We start from the raw sequence: 20,209 nt of genomic DNA, 5'->3' as shown, positions 1-20,209 counted from the left end.
CTAATATTTTTCATAATGAGTTCATCAGAATTGTCTTAGATCATTATATTGCTGAGAATAGCTAAATCATTTGCAGTTAATCATCATATATTACTGCATTTACTTTGTATAATATTCTGATTATGTTCACTTAACTATGCATCAGTTAATGTAAGTTTTTTCCAGGTTTTTTTTTTCCTCCTGAAATCATCCTGCTCATCAGTTTTTATACCACAATAGTATTCCATTACATTCATATGCCACAGCTTGTTCAGCCATTTCCCCATTGAGAGTCATTCCCTTGAATGTCAATACTTTGCCACCACAAAAAGATCTGCTATAAATACTTTGACCCAGTTTTATACCCTTATGAACATAGTTCTAAATTGCTCTCCAAAATAGTTGGAGCAGTTTACAACTCTAACAACAATGCATTTGACTCCCAGTTTTCTCACAGAACCTCCAACATTGGTCATTTTCCTTTTCTATCATATTAGCCAATCTGAGAGGTGTGAGGTAGCACTGTAGAGTTGTCTTAATTTACATTTCTGTAATTAATAGTGATTTAGAGCATTTTTTATATGACTTAGATTTCTTCATCTGAAAACTGCCTGTTTATATCCTTTCACCATTTCTCAATTGGGGAGTGACTTATATTCTTATAAAGTTGGTGCAGTTCTCTATATGTTTGAGAAATGAGGCCTTTATCAGAGAAACATGCTGTTAATCCCCCCCAACCCCCACCCCCACAATTTTCTGCTTTCCTTCAAATTTTGACTTTATTGGGTTTTTTGTGAAAGATTATTTTCTTATTTAATGTAATCAAAATTATTCTTTTTTACACTTTATAGTGTTCTCTATCTCTTGTTTGGTCACAATCTCTCCCCTTATTCATATATCTTACAGTTAAACTATTCTATGGGCTTGTAACTCCTTACAGTATCACCCTTTCTGTCTAAATCATATACCCGTTTAGATATTATATTGGTATGAAATGTTGGTCTAAACCTAATTTCTGCCAAATTGCTTTACAATTTTCCCACCAGTTTTTGTTTGACTGGTCTTTCATTAATTTAGTTATGAAGCCCATATTTGCAGTATTTAAATTTTTTTATTATTTTTTCCTGATTTTGTGAGTAGTTTATACAGTACTAGAGTTATTTTATTTGTTTTGTAATAAAATTCACTGCATATCATATGACTATTTTTTATTTTTTTTCAAATGCTTTATTAACTTCTGATTTACATCATTCATTCACTCCAGATTTTGAGTTACAAAATTTATCCCCATTTTTCCCCCTACCCACTGACCCAAAATACCAGTACCACAGGATATCTCCTCCTCCAAACTGCTCTCTCCCATATTTTCTCCCATACTCCTTTCGACTTTTCCAGTGGATCTCTATGCCCCAGTGCCTGTATATCTTATTTTTCAATTACATGTAAAATAGTATCAAAAATAGTATATATATTTAAATATTTCATTTAAAACTTTGAATTCCAGATTCATTCCCTTCCTCCCTTGTCACCCACCCTTACTGGGAAGATAAGCAGTTCAGTATAGGTTGTACATGTGTAGCTAATGCAAAACAATAACATAGTAGATATATTGTAAAAGACTAACTATATTTCCCTCCCTCCTATCCCACCTCCCACTTGTTCTATTCTCTGCTTTGATCCCGTACCTTTTCAAAAGTCGGTGCTTCCAACTTCTCTCCCCCTGAGCCTGCCCTCTCTTCCATCATCCCCCCTCTCATCCCCTTCCTCCCTCACTCTCCTGTAGGGTGAGAAACCCTATTTAGTGTGTATTTCATTCCCTCCCTGAGACAAATTCAATGGGAATAAGGTTGACCCATTCCCTTTTGCCTTCCTTTTCTTCCCCTCCATTGTAACCATTTTCCCTTACCTCTTCTTTATGAGATAGTTTACCCCATTCTGTCTCTCCCCATCTCCTCTCATTATATTCCTCTGCCACCTCTTAATTTCACCTTTTAAGTATCATCCCTTCCTGTTAAATTGGTCCTGTGCCCTCTATCTATGTATACCTGTAAACATATATACACATTCACATATGTATTCATATGCCTATATATCCTCATATATAGACATATATTTCTATTCCCTTCAACTAATGAGAAAAGTTTCAAAAGTTACAATTATTGTTTTTCCATGTAGGAATGTTAATAGTTCAACTCTGAAAAGTTCCTTATGATTTCCTTTCCCTGTTTACCTTCTTATGCTTCTCTTGCTTCTTGTATCTGAATATCAAATTTTCTATTCAGCTCTGGTTTTTTCAGCAAGAATGCTTGAAAGTCCTCTATTCCATTGAATGACCATATTTTCCCTTGAAACATGATACTAAGTTTTCTGGGTAGGTGATTCTTGCTTTTAATCCCAGCTCCTTTGACCTCCAGAATATCATATTCCAAGACCTTCTTTCCTTCAGTGTAGAAGCTGCCAGATCCTGGGTTATCCTGATTGTGTTTCAACAATATTCAAATTGTTTCTTCCTGGCTGCTTGTAATGTTTCTTACTTAATCTGGGAATTTTGGAACCTGGCTATAATATTCCTAGAAGTTTTCTTTTTGGGATCTTTTTTCAGAAGGTTATTGGTGGATTCTTTCAACCTCTATTTTGCCCTCTGGTTCTAAAACATCAAGGCAGTTTTCTTTGAGAACTTCCTGGAGGATGATTTCTAGGTTCTTACTTTGATCATGGCTTTCAGGTAGTCCAATAATTTTTAAATTATCTCTCCTGGATCTATTTTCCTGGTCAGCATTTTTCCCATGAGATATTTCACATTGCCTTCTATTCTTTCTTTTGTTTGGATCTGTTTAACAGCAGCTTGATTTCTCATAAAGTCATTAGCTTCCATTTGCTCCAATCTAATTCTGAAAAAAATGATTCTCTTTGGTGAGCTTTTGAGCTTCTTTTTCCATCTGGCAAATTTGGCTTTTTAAGGCATTCTTCTCCTTATTGCCTTTTTGAGCCTCTTTTGCCATTTGAGTTAGTCTATTTTTTAACGTATAATTTTCCTCATTCAGGCTGTTGATTCTCATTTTTAAATTTTCTTTCATTGTTCTAATTTCTCTTCCCAATTTTTCCTCCACTTTTGTTATCTGCTTCTTAAGGTCCTCTATAGCCTGTAACCAGCTCTTCTTTTCCTTTGAAGCTTTTGGTGCAGGGCTACCGTTCCATGCTTTGCTCCTTTTTGTCCCCAGAATAGGAGTCTAATGATGGGATCTTCTGTATGTTTTGTTTCCTTTGCCTGGTCATTTCACTCCTCAGTCACTTGACCCCTGGGCTTTTTGCCACAGTAGGACTCTGCCACCAGACAGGGGAGCTTTCGTTCCAAACGCTGGGGTTTTCTCAGCTGCTGGAGGTATTAGATGGGTGCACTCTCTGGGGTCTCCACATGCTCTGGCAAGCTGGTTACACAACCCTGGACCTCCACCATAGACTGCAATCCAGATCCAAGAAGGTTAAAGCAAGAGCAATTACCTCTCAGACTGGTGCTTGGTCTTCCTACACTTTGCAGTCCAGGAGCTGAAGGTGTCATGTGGGCTAGCTGGCTGTGTCATGACTTAGTGGCTTCTCGGCCCAGGGGCAAAAGCCACGCACTCCCATTTACTGGGTCCCATAGTCCAGACTGCACTGACCTCTCACTTTGTCCTTTGCATCTGTCTGTTGATAAATCTGGAAAGGGTCACAGCTGCTGCTGAACTGGATTCCATCCGGCCCTTGGCTGGTCAGGCCTGCCTAGGGCATGGGGTTGGGTTTGGCTCCCCAAGCTCTGTGCTGGCCAATTCCTGCCAGCCTCCTGGGCTGTCCTCAGCAGTAGGTTACCTCTCTGTCTCATTTTGTGGGTTCTGTATTTCCAAAGTTTGTTCAGAGTCACCTTTTTACATGGATTGGGGAAGGTGGAAGCTAGAGCAGCAGCGAGGTCCTGCTTCTACTCTGCCATCTTGACACCGCCTTATTTTTATATTTCTTAAAGAGTTAGTTTATGAGTACTTTATTTTCCCCCTGATATGAGATAATTTAAACTCTATTTTATACTATGTTAACCAGAATATTCTATATATTTTAATGCTTCTACACTTCATTTAAAATGTTATTTTGTTGTAGAAAAGTTTCTAACAAGGTCCTTTAATATTTATTCATTTTTTGAGTTCTTAATCGTTATCATATGTATCAGCAATGCCATATTCACAATGCCTATGGAGATTACAGATATGCTGATATAATTATCCATCACAAAATACATCATGCTTGCCATATGGGGGAATAAACTAGAAAATTTATTAAGATACCAAAAGACTGAGTCCCCAAACCAGAAAGTGAAAGCCATCAGAGTAATTATGACATTGGCACAGGTAGATAAAGTAGAAAGCACCCACATTTTCAAGCCTTTAAAACAGAACAGGCTACCTCAGGCAAAGGTCCTCCTCTCCCCACTCACGGCAACCACCCAGCATCTGGGAAGCGCGCTCCCAGCAGCTCCATCCCCTGGCAGTCCTCAGCAGGAGTCCTTACCAGAAATTCTGGCTAACTCAAAAAGGGCTTCGCGCTGCCGCTGCCTCTGCTGCTGCTGCCACCATAGCCACCACCGCCAGCCACCGTAGAAACTCTAGTTTTTGGCTTCCGCTTCCTCTTGCTCTTCCCCTTCCTGCTACGTCAGCAAGTCCAATGGGGCATGGAAGATCTTTAAATCCCATAACCCTAACATCATACTAAAAAATATTTTTTTTGCTCTCTAAATAAATCTATCTAGCTATGAATTTATCTATTTAAAACTCCTATTTAAAATGTCAATTAAATGACATTTTCTTTGAATTTTGTTTATCACTTCTTTGATTTTCAGAATTTCTGTTTTAGCATTTGGGAATCTTTAATTTTATCCTTTAATCTTTTTTTTTTTTTTGTAAAGTTGCTTGTCTAATTTATTCATCTTTTTTTCTGTTTTGCTGATAAATGGTCTTAACGATATGCATTTCCAAACAAGAACTACTTTGTTTCAATGCCAAAAATTTTTATATGCTCTTATTTGTGTAATTTTCTTCAGTTAAATCATATATTTTTTTTTCTGAATTGTTCTTAGAACTACCATTTCCTTGGGATAAAAATGAAATTTTTTCAGTTAATTTGTGATTCTTTCTTTTTTCTTTTTTTTTTTTTTTGCTTTTTTGCCTTTTGGAGGGCAATTGCGGTTAAGTAACTTGCCCAAGATAACATGGCTAGTTTTGTTTTGTGTTTTTTTGAGTTGGTGTTAAGTGCCTGATACAGGAACCAAACTCCAGTCCTCTTGACTCCAGGACAGCACTAATGTTTAATATGCTCACCAACTTTTTGTCTTATAACTATTGATCTTTTCAAACTATTTTAATTTTTTCTTTTTTGCTTTTTGGAGGGCAACTGGGTTTAAGTGACTTGCACAAAGTCACACAGTTAGTATTTGTTTTAAGTGCCTGAGGCTGGATTGGAACTGAGGTCATCATGACTCCAGGGCAGGTGCTTTATTCACTGTACCACCTAGCCACCCCTGTGATTCTTTCTTCAAAGACCATTTATCGAATCTAATTTTTATTGTGTTGTGCTAGTAAGACCATTTTTAATTTTTCTCTTTTTTCTCTAAACATGAATAAGCTTTTGTAAAACTATTGGGCAGATTCTTGACAGATAAATATCTTGTGCAGGAGCACACCGGGGGACGATGGTGCAGGGAAGGCTGAGAGGAGGCCTGACCAACGAGGGGGGCAAGTAGTCCACCAACCAGAAGGGCCTCTACCAGACCTTTCACCAAAGGGCTGGGACTTGAAAGAGCAAGGTAAGAACCAAATGCAGGGTCCCTCTCCAGGACAGCAAATACTCCTGGGGCTGCCACTCCATAGCCCAGAAATTTAAATTAAAAAGCCCCTATCAGGACTTCAAAGGACTAGGATGGCAGAGTGAACCTAGCCTGCTCCAACCCCCCCCCCCATGAAAACATAGCAGCTATTGCCTCAGGGCAAAACCCTCAAGAGTAAAGGCTTGGGAACCCTAGAGGAACGGCGTGGCTAGGGCTCTGCCTCAAAATGGGTAGAAAGCAGACTACCAAACCCTCTGGAGTCCTAATATCCTCAGAAGGAGGAAGCAAATTCAGAGGGAGACAATGTGGACTCCAAACCCACAGCTGAAACATCAACAGGGAATTGGTCCCAAGCACTGAAAGCTCTCCTAGAGCTCAAAAGGAACTTTGAAAACTGAATGAGAGAGGTAGAAGACAAAATTAATAATTCTTTCAAAATCAAAATTGCAGAATTAGAAAAACTTTATGATGAAGAAAAAAGATCCTTAAAAAGAAAAGTGTATTATATGGAAAAGGAGCTCCAAAAACTAACCAAGGAAAATGATTTGCTAAAACCAGAATCAACCAAATTGAAACAAATAACACTATGAGGAACCAAGAATTAGTCAATCAAAACAACAAGAATGAAAAATTAGAAAAAGAGGTAAAATATCTCAATGGAAAAATAACTGACCTGGAAAAGAGATCCAGGAGAGATAACCTGAGAATCATAGGCCTACAAGAAAATCATGATGAAAAAATGATCCTGTACAACATTCTCCAAGAGCTCATTAAGGAAAACTGTTCTGGGATACTAGTACCTGAGGGTAAAATAGATATCGAAAGAATCCACCAGACACCTGCTGAAAGAGATCCCAAATTGAAAAGTCCTTGAAATGTTGTGGCCAGATTCAAGAATTACCAGGTAAAAGAGAAAATACTTCAAGTGGCCAGAAAGAAACAATTCATATATCGAGGAACCACAGTGAGGATTGCACAGGATTTGGCAGCCTCTACAATGAAAAATTGGAGGCAGTGGAATTCAATTATCCGCAAGGCAAAAGAGCTTGGGTTACAACCAAGGATCACCTACCCAGCAAGACTGAGCATATTCTTCCAGGCAAAGAGATGGTCATTCAACGATATAACAGATTTCCAGACCTTCCTGATGAAAAAGCCAGAGCTCAGGGGAAAATTCAACCTCCAATTATGAGATGCAAGAATGACATAGAAAGGTAAACAAGGAAAACACACACACACACACACACACACACACACACACACACACCCTATTATTTAATAAGAGCAAACTGTTTGTAGACAAGTAGAGGGTAAGAGTATAAATTACACAAAATGATGATTTAAAAAAATTTATTAAGGTCTACAAAGGGACTGCAATGGAAGTAGAGGAATGAATGAAGTGGAAAAGGGTAAATTATGTCATACAAAGAGGCATAAAAACAATATAGTCGAGGAAAAGAAGGGAGGGAGATGAGTATTATATGATCTTTTCCCTCATTGGGTCTGGGGCAAGGAGGGAATAACAACCAGTTAAGCATAGGACTCTATGGAGAAGAGATGAAAAACGTACCATATTAGAGGGAAAGAGGGGAGGGAGAGGAGCTTTGTATGAGATTTGTTCCTGTCACTCTTGGTGCGAAGAAGAAATAACATATTTCATTAATTATAAAATTATCCTTCAGGCAGTAGGAGGGGGAAAGGGCTATGAAAGGGGGTGTTAGTAGGGAGGGAAGAAGTAAAGGCAAAGGGAAGGAAAAGGGAGGGGGTGAAAAGGGAATACTGAGGGAGATGGTGGTCTAAAGGAAAACTATTAAGGAGGGGAAGGTAGAATGGGAGAAAAAATATAATCATTAACAAGGGAGGGAATAGGATGGAAGGAAAGAAAAAGATAATAATCATAACTGTGAATGTGAATGGAATGAACTAGCCCATAAAATGGAGGGGGATAGCAGAATGGATTAAAAATCATAATCCTACAATATGCTGTTTAAAAGAAACATATCTGAAACAGAGGGATACACACAGGGTAAAGGTAAAAGGCTGGAGTAAAATATATCTTGCCTCAGCTAAAGTAAAAAAAAAAAAGCAGGGGTAGCAATCCTTATTTCAGATAAAGCAAAAGCAAAAATTGATCTAATTAAAAGAGATAAGGAAGGAAACTATATCCTGCTAAAAAGCACCATGGAGAATCAAGCAATATCATTACTTAACATATATGTACCAAGTGGTATAGCATCCAAATTCCTAGAGGAGAATGTAAGGGAATTAGAGGAAGAAATAGATAGCAAAACTATACTAGTGGGAGACCTTAACCTCCCCCTTTCTGAGCTTGATAAATCCAACCTCAAAATAAACAAGAAAGAAGTTAAGGAGGTGAATAGAATTTTAGAGAGGGTAGGTATGACAGATCTCTGGAGAAAATTGAATGGGGATAAAAAGAAATATACCTTCTTCTTAGCGGTACATGGCACATAAACAAAAATTGACCAAGTATTAGGACATAAAAACCTCCCAATTCAGTTCAGAAAGGCAGAAATAATAAAGGCATCATTCTCAGATCATGTTGCAATAAAAATCATATGCAATAAAGTGCCATGGAAAGACAGACTAAAAACTAATTGGAAACTAAACAATTTAATCCTAAAAAATGAGTGGGTCAAAGAAGAAGAAATCATAGAAACAATCAGTAACTTCATTCAAGAGAATGACAATGATGAGACATCATACCAAAATTTGTGGGATGCATCAAAGGCAGTTCTTAGGGGAAGTTTTATATCCCTGAGTGCATACATGAATAAATTAGAGAAAAGAGAGGTAAATGAATTGGGCATACAATTGAAAAAGCTATAAAAAATTGAAAATCCCCAGTTAAATACTAAATTAGAAATACTGAAAACAAAAGGAGAGATTAATAAAATTGAAATTAAGAAAACTATTGAATTAATAAATAAAACTAAGAGCTGGTTTCATAAAAAACCAATAAAATTCACAGACCCTTAGTGAATATTATTAAAATAACAAATTATGAGTATCAAAAATGAAAAGGGTGAACCTACCACCAATGAAGAGGAAATTGAAACAACAATTAGGAATTATTTTGCCCAATTGTATGTGCATAAATTTGAAAATTTTAGTGAAATGGATGAATATTTACAAAAATATGGGTTGCCCAAATTAACTGAAAAGGAAGTAAATTACTTAAATAAGTCCATCTCAGGAAAAAGAAATCTCACAAGTCAACAGTGAACTCCCTAGGAAAAAATTTCCAGGGCCAGATGGATTTACTAGTGAATTCTATCAAACATCTAAAGAACAATTGATTCCAATACTCTACAAAATATTTGGGAAAATTAGTGAAGGAGTCCTATCAAATTCTTTTTATGACACAAATATGGTACCGATACCTAAATCAGGAAGAGACAAAACAGAGAAAAAAAAGTATAGACCAATATTCTTCATGAATATAGAGGCAAATATTTTAAACAAAATATTAGCAAAAAGACTACAGCAACTTGTAACAAGAATAATGCACGTTGGTCAGGTAGGATTTATTCCAGGAATGCAAGGATGGTTTACTATTAGGAAAACCATCAGTATAATTGATCATATCAACAATAAAACTAGCAAAAACCACATGATGATCTCAATAGTTGCAGAAAAGGCTTTTGAAAAAATACAACCTCCATTCCTATTAAAAGCATAAGAAAGAATAGGAATAAATGGAGCCTTCCCTAAAATAATAGGTAGCATCTGCTTAAAGCCATCAGCAAGTATTTTATGTAATGGGGAGAAGCTAGAAGCGTTTCCAATAAGATCAAGGGTGAAACAAGGATGTCCACTATCACCCCTCTTATTCAATATGGTACTAGAAATGTTAGCAGTAGCAATTAGAGAAAAAAAAGTAATCAGAGGAATCAAATTAGGCAAAGAAGAGATCAGGCTATCACTCTTTGCAGATGATATGATGATATACTTAGAGAATCCTAGAGAATCAAGTAAAAAAACTACTTGTGACAACAAATAAATTTGGCAAACTTGCAGGATTCAAAATAAACCCACATAAATACTTGGCATTCCTGTATATTTCTAATGAAATTCAACAGTGAGAGATAGAAAGAGAAATCCCATTTAAAGTTACTGCAGACATTAATGTAAAGAAATGCTAGGGATGGTGGACTAGCTATACCAGATTTTAATTTGTACTATAAAGCAGCAGTCCTCAAAGCTACTTGGTACTGGCTGAGGAATAGAGTAGTGGATCAATGGAATAGATTGGCTACATGAGACTCAGCAGTTAATGACTATAGTAACCTATTGTTTGATAAACCCAAAGACCCCAGTTTTTGGGATAAGAACTCATTATTTGACAAACACTGCTGGGAAAACTGGAATATAGTAGGGCAGAAACTGGGTATAGACCATTATCTAACATCATATAACAAAATCAAGTCTAAATGAGTGCATGATCTAGGTATAAAGGCTGATACTCTAAGCAATCTGGGAAAGCAAGGAATAGTTTACCTGTCAGATTTGTGGAAAGGGGAAGACTTTGTGACCAAACAAAAATTGGAGGGCATTAGCAATATGGATAATTTTGACAACATTAAATTAAAAAGCTTCTCTACAAACAAAGCCAATGTTACCAGGATTAAGAGGGAAGTGGAAAATTGGGAATGGATTTTTACAACCTATGTCACTGATAAAGATCTCATTTCTAAAATATACAGAGAACTGAGTCAAATCTATAAGAATACAAGTCATTCCCCTTATTGATAAATGGTCAAAGGATATGAACAGGAAGTTTACAGAGGAATAAATTAGAGATATTTATAAGCATATGAAAAATGCTCTAAATCACTATTGATTAGAGAAATGCAAATCAAAACAACTCTGAGGTACCACATGTCACTGGCCAGATTGGCTAAGATGACAAAACAGCAAAATGACAAATGCTGGAGAGAATGTGGACAAATTGGAACAATAATTCATTGCTGGTGGAGTTGTGATCTGATCCAAGCATTCTGGAAAGCAATCTGGAATTATGGCCAAAGGGCTATAAATAATTTCATACCCTTTGACCCAGCAATATCGCTTCTAGGGTTGTATTCCAAAGAGCTCATAGAAGTGGGGAAAAAAATAAAACAAACTCATATGTGCAAAAATGTTTATAGCAGCTCTTTTTTGTGGTTGCAAAGAATTGGAAATTAAGGGGGTGCCCATCAATTGGGGAATGGCTGAACAAGATGTGGTATAAGCATGTTATGGAATACTATTGTGCAATAAGAAACGAGGAGGAGATGGACTTCATATTTACCTGGAGAGGCTTATACGAACTGATGCTGAGTGAGAAGAGGAGAGTCATGAGGTATTTGTACACAATTACAGACACAACATATGTGTGATGACCAACTTTGATAAACTGGACTCTTCTCAGCAATCCAGAGACATAAGTCAAACCCAAAAAACTCATGGTGGAGAGAGATGTTTACATCCAGAGAAAGAACTGCGATTGAACCCAGATTGAAGCAAACTACCTGCCCTTTTTGTTTTCTTGTTTGGTTTTGTTTCCTCTTTCCCATTCTTCATTCCATCTGTTACAATCCTTCTTTATAACCTGACTAATGCCTAATGTGAAAGTATTTGCAGATACTATACTTGATTATATGCTGCTATGGTGGGGGGACGGAGAGAAAATTTGAAAAAAGAAATTGTGGTAATGAATTTTGTAAACTAAATGTAAACAAATTAATAAAGACCAAAAAAAAAGAAAGATAATTTTTTTTTAAATTTCCATTCAGTAATCACCAAAGTTCTAACATATTAAACATTTATAAAAATCTCTTCAGGGCTTTAGCTACTTCCTGTCCCTAACTATTTGCATCAGCCGCTTATTTTAACTCTGTGAACTCTTTTTCAAGTGAAATCGCCATAAACAACATATTAATCAATTTCTCCTAATGCATTCTGTGAGTCTCTCCTGTTTTGTGAATGAGCTCATTCCCTTCTCCATGAATGGTTGTGATTTTTAGTTGTCCTTCCCACTGATCCTTTTCAGTTTTTCTCCTCTTTACAAACAAGAAGGTGGCGAGAAAGAAGTGTGTGCTGCCCTGATGATCTGGAATGCAAACCAATGCACAATGCTTCGCTGCTGCTGTTCTGTTCTTTTCATCACCTAGTCCCTGATCACAGGTTTTCAGTTGTTTTCCTGTTTGCTGCTATTTTCCTCTTTGTGGTATCTATTCTAAAGCTGGAGTTTGGTGGATTTATGGCTGAGAAGTCAAGAATGTTGCCAGATCATCATTTATCTGGTCTAAACTCTATAGGCTTCCAAAAACATGGTCCACTTTCAGAATGCCATGGGTTCCCGGTGTTCCTGTTCCCCTCTTCTTGTCCACAGGTGTCCAGCTTCTGGCTACAAATTTCCCTGGATCACCTTTGATCCATATGTTGGAAAACTTCTTTGTGCTTTTGTCTCTGTCTAGACTTCTTCCCTATTACCTGTAATCTTTCAGATATGTCCTCATGGGGACCTACATTGGGAAAAAATATACATATACACTTGCTATAGTTTCTTCTGGTCAATAGGTGGTGCAGTGAATAGAGTGCCTGTCCTGGAGTCAGGAAGACCTGAATTAAAATTTGGCCTCAGACAATTACTAGCTTGTGACCCTGGGCAAGTCACTTAACCCTCTTTATCTCAGTTTTCTCATCTGTAAAATGATCTGGGGAAGGAAATGTGAAATTGCTTGAGTATCTTTGCTACGAAAACCCTAAATGGGGCCATGAAGAACCGACATGACTGAAATGACTAAATAATAAAGCTAGTTTCCTCTGGATTTTTTTCATGATTGTCAGTCTGGTGCTTTTTTACTTTTATTCTTGCTTAGTGTAGTTATTTGAGAGAATTGAGCTATTCTGTTACTCACTATTCATTATGCTATCTTAGGGAGGTTCAACTGTGCTGTGATTTTTAGGAAGTCTGATTTTAAACCCAGGTAGGAAGACTCTTGACAGTTTTTCTTTTCACTATACTATTACGATCTCCTGAAGAATTGACTCTACCCTTTGTCATAGTACTAAAGAAATATTGTGCAGTGGAAAGAACATTGGAACTCAGATTCTAAGGCCAGGTTGGAATCCCGGCACTTCTTAATTTAGCTGAGGCACCTTGGAGAAGTCACTTAACCTCTCTCAGTGTCAGTTCCATTTCTTTGAAATGAAAGATTGGACTAGGCATCCTCTTAAATGCCTTCCAGCTCTAAGTCAGTGATTAGAGAATGACCTGATCATCTGTTACATGCAAAAAGCTGGACTAGATGTTGCCACTACTTGCATCACAGGGGCATAGTGAGAACCATGCTCTATTAGCCTTAAAGGGCCAGAAAAATGGGACTTTGTCTTCCCATATAGAAGAGGTAAGAGACTCATTAGATAATAATAGCCTCTAGTAAAGATTTCTTCTCTATCCTGGAGACATCTCATAAATTCTGCATTAGGGGCCCAAACCTTGACATTGAAAAATTAGAGGTTGAAAGAGAGAGAGGTGGAAAGAAATAAAAAGAGAGAGGTGGAGTGGGCGGAGCATAGGACACTAAGGTCTGGAAGATCTCCATGGAGTACAGAAACAGGCCATTTGCAAAGGTGCAGTGACTGGTTTAAACGTGTATTTCTATATTGATCCAATAGCACATGACTGCACAACACAGGGGAGAACAAAACCACACTTGAAGTGTGACCCCTTGGCTTGGCTCAAGTAGGAAATCTCAGATACAGTTTAGACGAACATTTACCCCAAATCCTAGCTGCTTAGTGCAAGAGCTTCACCCTTGTGTGGAATAGATGAAAGATTCCCAGATGCACAGCCAGAGAACCTGGATTTGAATGTGGGTCATACCCAGATGGAAGGTATTTGGTAAGACTTTTCCCTCTACTGAGTCTCAGCTGCTTCACTTTTAAAATCACAGAGTCATTATGACTTGAACTTGGAAAGGATCTTATGGGCCAATTAGACCATTATTTTTCAAATGGAGAAAATAAGGTACACAGAGGTGGGATGACTTTCTCTGTGTTGCACCACTAGTAAACAACTGTCCAATATTGAATGTGAACATAGTTCCTCTGACTCCTAACTCTATGCTCTTTTCAAGAATAAGGAAACTATCTGTGTTTGTACTAATCAAAATGTAGGACAAAAGTCAACAAGTTGGTTGGGTGAGATGTATATATACAGTAAAGACAGGAATACAGAAGAAAAGACCTGCAAACATTGCTTATTCAGCTCCAGTTTTGTCCTTGCTCCTAGCTTCCCTATGATATCAATCAGGGAGCATGATGTAAGTGACAGAATCTCATTTACCCACTCAACCAAACACATTTGCTGTTCCATAGGTTTTTAAGGTGACAAATTTCTTCAAAGAAAGGCTTGGTGGGGCATGTACTCATGATTACAAATTTAATAGGACCTAAAAGATGCTTTATAACAATTGTCTTGGACAAAGAAATGCCAAGTCAGTATCAAAATAATCAACTTGATCTTAATTATGTGCCTTTTACTAGTTGCCCCATTGGGGGTAATTGCTCATAGCCCCCAGGTTATGCAAAAAAGAACATCAGCCTTCCCTTCCAAGGGAGAGGCTTTCTAGCCACTACATCCCCATTAGATGGTAGCAGAGAATAGCAGATGGTTCAGAAGGGAGCTAGTATGTAAAGCCCAAAAGATGTTTCTTAAGAGTGGCTGAACAGTCATCACATCAGTGGAAATGCCTAGATAAGGCAGAGGAGACATGATGCACAATTTTATTCACCAGAAAATAACAGAATGGTATTGAATGATATCACTAGCTTACCTCAGTAAATCTGTATGATCAGATGTAAGAGACACAAGACCATTACCTACAGGCACATGTCACTGCTCTGTCACTTACAGACTTCTGCCTGTGTCCCCCAAATAGTCCCGTGAACACACAGGTTGCTGATGTGCACCGCTTCTTGGATGCCCCGTGTCCATATGTGTTCCCTAGATATGTGTACAGTCTTTTGTGTGTTTTGCAAAGAAACCCTCCCCTACTTGTAGCATGGTAATGAGTGAGAGAGTAGGACATACTTATGAAATGGAAGACATTTTCTCATCATTCCCTTATGTTACTTGATTAAATGTTTTTGCTTTGAATGACTGTGTCCTCTATTTAGGTGTTAAAAGTAATCACATTGGGGGGGAATACATGAGATGTGAGTGTGCAATGATGGAGAGTGCTTCAACCCTGAAGTGGCTTGGGGTGGGGAGCTGTGCTAGGGAACCTCTGGGAACTACAAAAGATTGAAAAAGATATTTGCATTACATTAAAGTAAAAAAGGTTTACACAAAGAAAATCAATGTAGTCAAGATCAGAAGGAAAGCAGAAAATGGAGGGTGGAGGGGAAGATTAGCAACAAGTTTCTCTGATAAAGGTTTCTTTTCTCAAATATGTAGAGATTTTAGTCCACTTTATAAGAATATCAGTCATTTCCTAATTGATAAATGATAGAAAGATATGAACAATTTAAAAAAAGGAAATCAAAGTTGTCCATAGTCATATGAAAAAAATACTCTAAATCACTATTGATTAGAGAAATGCAAATCAAAACAAGTCTGAGGCACCACCTCATGCCTATTCAATTGCCTAATATGGCAGAAAAGGAAAGTGAAAATGTTGAAGGTGATATGGAAAAATTGGGACACTATTTGGAGTTGTAAACTGATCCAAGCTTTTTGGAGAACAATTTGTTGTTCTCCAAAGGGCTATAAAACTTTGTATACCCATTGACCCAGCAATACTACTACTACAGTTGTATGCCAAAGAGATCAAAGGAAAAGGAAAAGGGCCTATATGTAGAAAAATATTTATAGCAGCCTTTTTTTTTTGGTGCTAAAGAATTGGAAATTCAGGGGCTGCTATAAGTTGGGGGATGGCTAAACAAGTTGTGGTCTATAAGTGTGATGGAATACTATTGTATTATAAGAAATGGCAAACAGGTTGGTTTCAGAAAACCTGTAAAAACTTATATGGACTGATTCAAAGTGAAGCCAACAGTACCAACGCATTGCACTCAGTAACAGCAATAATGTACAATGATGGATTGTGAATGACTTAGCTATTCTGAGTGATACAATGATCTAAGACAATTCTGAAAGACCTATCATGAAAAATGCTATCCACCTCCAGCAGAAAAGAATTGATGGAGTCTGCATGCAGATTGAAGCATACATTTTTTACTTTATTTTTCTTGTTTTTTTTTTTTGTCTATGTTTTCTTTTACAACATGACTAACATGGAAATCGAATTCTATAGCGAATTGTTTTCCTTCTCAAGGAAGGGGGAGGGAAGTGAGGGAGGAAGGGAATTTGAAACTCAAAATTTGTTAAATTATGAATGGTAAAAATGAGTTTTACATGTAATTGAGAAAAATGAAAAAAGTTATCTGCAAATAATAATATTGTAATTGAAACTCATACAGCACATTAAAGTCTCCAAGGGATTAAATCTACTCACTGAATCCTCACAAAAACCATTGGAAGTGGGTGCTGCTATTATCCCCATGTTGTTTAACCAAGAGGGGCTCGTTGACTGGGTCAGAGTGAGCATCTGAGGTCAGACACACACTTCTTGGTTCCAAGTCCAGTACTGCTATTCCACCATTCTTCTGATACAGTGTGATCATCTTTCCCTGACTTGCTATCATTCAAGGGGACAGAACAGCTCCAGCCCTTTTTCATAAAGTGCTTACATGCAGAAGATGGTTTAAGGGCTTGTATACCAGGGGCTCAGCTCTACTGGGATGTGGAATTAATCATTTAGACAAACTCTTTTGTTTCCTGACTCATAGACTTGAGATGAGTGGCAGAGACTGGAAGGCTGCAGGTGTTTTTGATGGACAGGTGGTTTCAAGTGAGCCCCATGCTCTCCTCCTCTTGCCCAAACTGGGAGCCAGAAAGAGACAGGCTTCCCCTTGGTGAGATCCCCCAGGGGACTCAGAATCAAGTTTGTGCTGGCTCCAGTGTGTGCTTTCTGATAGATTGTTTTTTCCACCCATCTGTTCATTGAGACAGAGCCTGCCGAAGCTCCATCTAGCACGCTTGAGTTAGCTGGGGAAGGTGGCAAGGAGGGCAAGGAAAGAGCATTTCCCTCTTGGACTTTTCAGCATGCCACTTCCTCCCTAGTGCAACAGAGCAGATTGTCTGGCCAGACACCCAAGTGTGGAAGGCATTTTTCAAGTGGGCAGGTCCAGAAACGAGGCACTTATGGACACTGCGGTGAATTTGACAGGCTGCTGGCATTGGTTTGATATGAGCCAAATTCTTGTTGGGATAGACTATGCTGCCTAGGGGGAAGAGCCTGGAGCTGCAAGATGAGACACCTGGGTTCGCTTCTCAGCTCTGCGATTCCCTTCTTGTGTGACCTTGGACAAACTCCTTTCTTTCCCTGGGCCTCACATTCTCTTGTCAAATGGGGAGAGAGTTGGACTAGGTCATGTCTCAGGTCTTTGCCAGCTCGAAATTCTCTATTACCATCCAAAAATAACAAGAAAAGTAATAGCTCCTATTTTTCTAGTACTTTAAAGTTTACAAATGCTGTCTTCACAAGCACATCACCAACTTAACTTCTTTTTCACTCAAATATTTCTTGTAGAATATTTTTTTTGGCAACAAAAAGAACGAGAATGAGAAGGAAACAGTGAATACTACATGTCCTCCATGATTGCCCTCTCACATCGTTAAGAGAAACCAGTGGAGAGTCCCAGTATGTTGGGCAGCATTCCACTGGAAAATCATGGGAAAACATAGACAAGAGTTATCCAGGATAGGAAGGTTTCCCTGGGTGGTGATCTGTTTTGCTGAAGGGGATACCTGCATTAATGAAGTCAGAGATCCTGTGGAAATCTTGAGAATCTTCTTTATTGCCTTTTGAGGTATGGGCCATATCTATCTCCATCATATAGAGAAGGAATCTAAGCCTCAAAAATGGAAAATGACATCCTTTGTCTCCAACAACTCTGCCCTGGAGCTGATCCCTGCCCTTTACAAATCATCAGCCAGTCCTCGTCATCTGGTCTGATTGCCTTCTCTAGCTTTCCTAAAAGGTTCTTAGTAGACAGGATGCCCCAGTCACTGATGTTGGCTCCTGTACAGTGGGCCTCAACAGCCAACCCTAGCCCTGCTGACCATGGAGAGGAGGTAGGGAGATGTAAAGGAGGAGGATGGTACATCTCCAAAAAGAACTTATTTCCCTTTCCCAGCTCCTCCTGATGTCTTCATTCTATGAAACTCCACCTCAGATTATGAACTGAGGGTTCTGTGTCTCCAGTGAGCTGAAATGTGAAGTCAGTACAATCCACAATGCTGTGGACATAGCCAGTTTTGCGGCCCCAAAGGAGTAGCCAGTTGAGGTGGAGAGAATGGAACGGCATTCAAAGACCTCTATGATCTTGTTCTTCCCTATCATGCTACTTCCCTTCCACCTACAGTCTCCCCAGTAGTAAATCATTCCTGCTGAACCACTTGGCCATAATTAAAAACATATCTGTTGATCACCTAGTTGTGAGCTGGGGCCAGAAATAAACAGGAGAAGGTTGAGTTGGAGAGTCGGAAAATATTAAGGACACCAACCTTCTCTCAGAAATAAAATATTACCTTGCTATTTTCAAATATATTATGGACATTGTGTAGCTTTGTGTCATTGATATCTGGGAAATTAAAAGAAATAATAATCCAAAAAAAAATGAAGTAACTCTATGTGAGAGACCTGTCACACATGGCCAAAAGAGCCAGATTAAGGAATGTTATTTAAGGAATGCATGAATGAAAAGCTGAGAGTGGGCTCATTAGCTGGAAAGAGCAAAGGAGAATGGATGGCCAGGTCATGGTCACTATGGTTCTATCTTCACAATGTCAGGAACAGCCAATGAGGACCCCCAGGACATTGAGTGGAAACCTGTATGGTGCTCTTAAAGGTGAAGAATCATCCAGGATGAGAATTCAAGGGTGGACTGTCACTTGCATCATTGGAAGGAAAATGCACAATGATGGTGAAAGTCTACTGACATATATAGATGCACTCAAGCTTCTCCCAGCACCGCGGCCCACCTCTTTGTTGCTAGTGTTCTTTAGGGGATGCTATATGCTTATGCATCTTGTAACACCACCGTCTCTGAGGACCCAAAGCTCCACATGACTCAAAGGCCAATAGAGAGACATGGTGGATGTCAGTCAACTCCAGAGTATTCTTAAGTAAGATCTAAATATAAGGTGTGGTGGGGGATAGATCATTGATAAAACATGTGACTTGGGAGAGGGATATGCAGGCCATATGTTGAGAGTGGGGAATAACATATGAGCCACCTGAGGGTTATGATGCTACCCATTGGATAGAAAGAGATCAAGAGGAAGGCCTCCAAGATGGTGGGCAATCTACTGTGGAAGGTTCATGAAGGAATATCAAACAGTTTCACAGGATGAGAAAGAATGCCACAATCTTTATGGAGAGAGGGAATAGCCCAGGCCCATGATGCCATCACACATCCACAGGGTGGTGAAAATATGAATGGGCCTCAATAGCTCTGGTCAGTGATGATAAACTGAATCCCCCTATCCCCTTCTCTCAAGGAACTTGTAACCAAACAACAGGAGAGGGTTACAGAGGAAACAGGAAGAGGAAGGCGGTGAGGGAGAAGAGTGTTCCCATCTTTGCTCTGAAGCCTTAGAACCTAGCAAAGCACCTAGAATATGGTAGGCACTTAATGAATGATGCTGATTAATTCATTGATGGAGACAGAGGAGAAATCCAGAGTGCTTTAGAAGCATTTAATGGGGGGGGAGGGGGGAGAAAGGACAACCATATTGTGTGTATGTGTGCAAACCTGAATGGGTATGTATGACTCTGTGTGTGTGTGTAGGGTGTGTGTGTGTGTGTGTGTGTGTGTGTGTGTTCAAGAGTGCACGTGCATGAGGAGGGTGGGGGATTATTATGCTTGTGAGTATGTTTCTTTGCCTCATCTGTAATCCCTCTTCATTTCTCAGCTTATTGAAATCCTCAGTCTTACAATGTACAATATCATCTCCTCCAAGAAGTCAAATTCTCTTTCATCCCTGCCTGCCCTGGCCCCTATACCATTTTCCTGCCTAGAAGTGACTCCTGTCTTTTTCTGCTTCTGCAGAACTGGGTTTGTTTCTCTATTATCCCTCAACACACTTTGATGGTCCTTATTCTGCCTAGTGTTGCAGAAATGAGAAAGCCAGGATTCCAGGCAGAACAAAGCCCTCTGAGGCCATGGAATTAAACCTCTTCCTAAAGCAAGAAAGGACCTCTCCACCTTCCTTAACTAGAGGTAACTCAGCTGTTTGAACCA

Source organism: Petaurus breviceps, unplaced genomic scaffold (genome assembly GCF_028583685.1).
Source record: "Petaurus breviceps papuanus isolate PSGF00001 unplaced genomic scaffold, PetGlider_PUasm1.0 391, whole genome shotgun sequence".
Lineage (NCBI taxonomy): Eukaryota > Metazoa > Chordata > Mammalia > Diprotodontia > Petauridae > Petaurus > Petaurus breviceps.
This window is presented reverse-complemented; position numbering follows the sequence as displayed.